This window comes from Pteropus alecto, unplaced genomic scaffold, assembly GCF_000325575.1.
Source record: "Pteropus alecto unplaced genomic scaffold, ASM32557v1 scaffold188, whole genome shotgun sequence".
NCBI lineage: Eukaryota > Metazoa > Chordata > Mammalia > Chiroptera > Pteropodidae > Pteropus > Pteropus alecto.
This window is the reverse complement of record NW_006441954.1, coordinates 199,450-205,165: the sequence shown is the minus strand read 5'-3', so window position 1 is coordinate 205,165 and position 5,716 is coordinate 199,450. Positions and strand designations below refer to the sequence as shown.

General features: G+C 36.3%; 2 pseudogenes; one reads left to right on the top strand and one right to left on the bottom strand.

Annotated features, from left to right (window-relative positions):
* Positions 1 to 162: 162 nt before the first annotated feature.
* Positions 163 to 5,716, bottom strand: part of LOC102887017 — an 18,077-nt pseudogene continuing 12,523 nt past the window's right edge.
* On the top strand, positions 5,590 to 5,708 carry LOC112485757 (annotated as a pseudogene).

The following is a 5,716-nucleotide window of genomic DNA, read 5'->3' as shown; positions in this document are numbered from 1 at the left end:
TTCCCTTAATTCATATTAACTTCCTTTGGACTTGTCCCCCAAATTTGGGGGTTCTCCTTTTTTATTGAATAGTAATTGTTCTCTCGGTAGTACATGATTCAGTGGCAATAATACATTCACTTGAACAGGGGATGATAATCAAATCAAAAGAATAAATACATACTAATCATCTGAAAATCTGTGGCCATGAGGACTGTCATGTAGAAATTCAAAATCACTCAGAAGCCAAATCTCAAAGAAGTTACATCCTTTTCTTAGTCCATATGGAATAGACCCATAGTACCTAGAATCTGTAGAATTCTGTAGATTATTACTTTCTAACCAAACATGATCTGTTGACACCTAACTATAACTTTTAAAGAAATCTGATGGACTATATTTTTGTCTTCTTCTAAACTAATTACTCTTTTACAAATAATTGATTTTGAATCACTTGGACTTTTTTTTGCAATCACAATGTCACCTCTTTTGATGCCATAAAAATGCCAACTAAGATTTTCTGCAAAGACAATATCTGAATTTGGAATTGTAGGCTTCGATGATGGTCAGAACACACTACAACATCACCAATATGTTCAAAAGCACCATGAGCTATGTAGCCATACTGACTAGCCAAGCCAATAAGTCGAAAGGTTTTTCCCAGGACACTATGAAGCAAAGTTCTGTGTAGACTCTGCCACCACTGACCACAGATCTGTTCTACAATCAGTTTTTTCTTTTCTTAGTTGCAGGGCATCCAGAAAAAAGCATCTAAAGCATGTCTCAAAGCATATATGGGTGACATAGCTTCAGGATTCCTCTGACCCCAAAAAGACCAGGAGGCTCTCACTCAGGGCTCAGGTGTGTCTTTCTCACTTGGGCCCTGGAAAAGAGGCACTCCTTTTTTGAGGCCTGTGATCCACAGTGCTCTAACCACACTAGCTCTAGAGGGGTGGGGTATGTGCCTGAAGGAAATGGTCCTAATTGCACTGAGTAGGCCTGTTTGCAACTTTACTTATTCATGGGCCACCTGTAGGGTGGGCGGATGGCCTGCAGAGTGATCAAAAGTATTGGAATGGGCCTCACTCCATGCTTTCAGTGTTCCAAGCCTGCCTCCTACTCACAGACACAATTTATTTTGTAAAATATCTCTGGAAAATGTAACTCCCTGGTTTCCCTGTGCCCTTGAGGGTGCTGTTGGGTGTCTTCCCCATCCATCAAGTAATGAATACCAAAAAAGGCAAACAAATCTCAAGTATAGTTGGGAAGATAAATCTACTGCAAATAATAATGTTATAGTACAAAAGCAAATATAAAAGATTTTTGGATTATCTTTGCTGTTGCATCTTGCACATTATTGTTAGCATGATGAGTTGACTAATAATGTTCACTCGTGCTTTATATTGATAATTCCTTACCTCCATTCCTTAACTAAATCCCTTATTGAAATGATTCACATACCAGCAGGCACATTTCAGCTACTTTCAACTTGGCAGCTTAGCTGTCTTTTTAGGGTCTTTTAACCATTTGTACCAAAGGAAATTTAGATTTTGAATGTTATATATTTACATTATCTTTTTAAAGCTTTTAAAACATTTAAAATATTTTAAAATTAAATTTATTGGAGTAACATTGGTTTATATCATTTAAAAAGTGTACAATCTATAATACATCATCTGTATACTGCATTACGTGCTCATCACCCAAAGCCTAGTCTCCTTTTGTCGCCATATATTTGACCCCCTTTACCTTCATCCTCCTCACACCCTCATTGTTTTCCTCATAAAAAGTGTGCATTCCAATTTATTTTGTAGGAATAATGCAGCTGTATTATGCAGCTCCAACCGTCCAAAGTAAATCTGGCTCCTTGAATGTCTGGACTAATCCTTTGCTGGTCAAGATGAGTTTGCAAAGAGTGGGAAGTGACTGCAGAAACATTATATTATAACCCTTTAGCATGGATTGTCCTTGGAGCTACAGAAAGGAAACCATAGAGAACGGGGATCCTTACATATTTGAATTAACGGAGTAATGCATCATATACCCGTACATATATTAATTTATTTGGGAGTCATGGGTTGTCAAACTTTTATTTTTCAAGTAATAACATTTTAAAAAATGCTGCCATCATTTCAAAAAGAAAGGCCACTTTTAAACCAAAAAGAGGAAGACCACATCATCAGGATAAAGAACCACCTTCTAAGTGGAATAGCTTTAGCTTCACTGAAAACTCGCTGGATTGCTCTTATCTCTGAGTTTTGCCTCAGCTCGATGGAAGCTAAGCCATGGGTCAGCACTGTCTATAGACTACTGCCAGATAGCCCCAGATGTGAAGCATTTAGAAGCCAAACATCGGTCCTAGTACTTTGGTTCACTTACCAGACCTGAGGGAAATCTTGGAAAAACGTGTTCTCAAAAAGAAGACCAGAACAGGATCTTGTACATGTTGTATGCTCAAAAAATGTTTGCTGTTGAAACTGAAGAGAGATGAATGTTTGTTAAGTACCAGGATTGAATCTAGGGATCAGCCAGTGGAAGGGACAGAGAGTCTCTAGGTCTCCCTTCAGGATGCTCAGTCTTCATTCATTATCTCACTAATGTCGGGCATTGGGGAGATAGAGAGGTTCAAAAGCCCTGTCCTAAGGAACCAGACAGTCTCTGCTGGAGATCCATGTTGGAAGGACCAGCCTGAGGCCACACTGCATCATCATTGACTGAACATTTCTTCAAAAAGGTCCCAAAGTGCCCTCCATGCTGCTCTCTTCCTCAGTGGTCCATGGGATCCTCTTGCCTCAGAGGGGCAGTGTAGTGTGCTGAGATCACCAATCCACAAGACAGACAAACCCAATTGTAATGTTTATAATTAAACTTAATATCTACAGACACCTTTCTCCTAAGATTAACTGTACCTGAGGGTATATATCAAAACATAAACATGGCCAACTACACCAAATACAGGCATAAATAAAAATGTAAATGTTATGTAATAAAACCAATTGTTAAAATAACCTACTATGAAATCAAGGTTTATATCTTATTTTTTAAAAAATATTTCTAATGTTTTCTTCCTATATTTATCTCTTTAGATATTGGATACATATAAATTTATGATTATTACATCCTTTTCATAAACAGTGCCTTTACACCTTCCTCTTGTCCTAATGAATGCTTTTAGTCCTAAATGTTGTTTTACTTATAATTGTATTTCTACTTTTTCTCTTCTCCTTTTGTTCCATTTTTTAAAAATTATATTTTCTTCATATCTATGTCTAATTTCTTTCTTTTCAATATTAAAAAAATCACCTTTAAGTGTGTTTGAAAATGAGATACATCAGCTTTTTAAAGTCTAACAATCTTTGTCTTTAAAAGAAGAATCCAGTCCATTCACATTTATTAATATTTTTGGTTTTATTTCTTTCATCTTACCTCATGAATATCACTTAGGTTACCTTGTTTTTTTTTTTCTCTCTCTCTCTCCCTGAATTCTGGTGAGTTGATCAAAGTACTATTAATTCTTTCAATTTTCCTCATTAAATTTCAATGATCCTATCATATTTTCCCGTTTTTCTAGGCATTACTCTCTTGTAGCCCAGCCCCTTGTGATTTTAATGCCCCTAGTGTTTTTGACAGCTAGAAGTAAATCATTTCATTCTTAATTAGGATATAGGTATAGGCTTTAACTAAATGTTTCAATTGTTTTTGTTGTCATGTAACTTATAGTCAAAGATTAAGAAAGTACATTAGTCCGGTTCTGAAGGAATACCTGTAAAGCAAGTTCCAGGAGAAATGTTTAAAAGTACACTTTGCTTGAGGGAATAGGATAATAGAGCCAATTAAGCACAAAACAATAATAGCTTAAACTATGAGGGTCACAGAAGCCCTGGGTCCTTGCCTATTTGCCCACACTCTTCTCACAAGTGGCTGTCTCAGCCATGGGCAGGATTTTGGGTTACAATCCTCTTCCTTCAGCGTTGTATGGGTTTCATTCTTCATTTTCTTCTTTCTAATACATCAGTCTAATTTCTGTTGGCCATTTCTTTTGTACATAACATAGTTTTATGTCTCACAATTTATACATTTTTTTATGCTTGAATTTAGGAATTCTGCCAGGATATGCTTAAGTGGAGTTTTTGGTTTGTTTATTCCTGCCCCTGCCCCCAGCCCCATCAATTCTGCTTGGAACTCAGTGAGCACTTTATTGTTCTAATTTTAATTTATTTTAATTTTTTTTTACTTTTTAAATTACAGTCGACATCAATAAACACTTTAAATGTTCATTCCTACATGTTTCTTTTCCCTCCCTTGTTATTCTTATTACGCTTATTATTCATTTGCTAGGTCTCTGCATCTGTCCTCCAAGCTCTTTTCAGATATTTCTCTCATAATTTTCATCTCTCTGTATTTTTACTTTCTGTGTTGAGATATCTTTTACTTGATCATACAGTCCAAACTCAGTTCTCAACAGAGAATAACAACTCCTTCGATTCATCTGTAGAATTTGTAAAGTTAAAAAGAAAAAGAAAAAAGAAAAAAACTCTGAATTTCAGGGTCTTTTTTTTTTTTTTTTCCATAATGGAACTGAATTTCTTTAAGTACTTTTTTTTTTAATCTCATTCAAAAATCAAAGCTGTCATTTTTCTTCTCTAGCAGTTCTAGTTTACAATGAGCTCCGAGTTTGGGGCATTCTGCTTGTTTTTCCCTCCCTGGCGCTGGGTTCTGCAGGTGCTGTTGCTATTTATTTATTTTTTTTCTTATGCGTGGTTCTTTTCACGGTTGGGATGGTATATGAGCAACTGAGGAGGCTCTTGAGTGATGGGAATCCAAGTGAAAGCCATAATCTGTGCTCCTTTGAACTGGTAATACACCTCTTGGTAAGCAGTTAGTCCTCGCTCATGGGAAGGTCTGTAGGTCAGCAGTGCAAACCCTGTCTATTTCTTAATTTCTATCAACTTTCTGTAAAACCTGCTACACAAAAGTTTTGCGTGTATAAGCTTCGTTTGTTAGTGTATAAAACTAAGGAAGGTAATTCAAGAACCCAGATGGCAATAAAGGAAAAGTTGTAACATGTCAAGAAGTCAGCTGAGGTAAGAAGTGGTCACAGAAATATGAGCCCCAGAGGAAAACACAGAAATCTTGAAGAGGGAATTGGACTTTCACTATGAGGCGTGCTGGAGACAAGGAGTAGTTGCGCCTAGGTTTTGAGAGGCAGGATGACCCTGGATGTCATTTAGATTAAATTTTTACAAGCTCAACAAGGTTACAAATGATATTAAAAATGATAAACAATAGACTGAAGAGAAACATTTCACTCATCTGCATAATGGAAAGATTCTGGAGTTCTGAGTTTGAATTTTTTTTTCTCCTTTAACTTCTGATATCTTTATTTTTTTCCTAGAGTCTAGATACATGAAGTCTTTAAGGGCAGTCCTCAGTATTATTGAAGGCTCACACTCTAGGTTCTTTAAACTACTTCAATATTTGCAAATGTGAGAATGTGCATTACATAATTGGGAAACTATAATTTGAGATTATACTAACAAATTTATTCAATATTGATACAGCTACACAAAATTATACATGGAACACATGGATTTTAATATTACAGAATTTGTCTATGGCCATACTATCCTGAACAAGCCCAATCTCATCTAATCTCGGAAGCTAAGCAGGGTCAGGCCTGGTTAGTACTTGGATGGGAGACCATCTAGGAAGACCAGGTGCTGTAGGTATAAAAAAA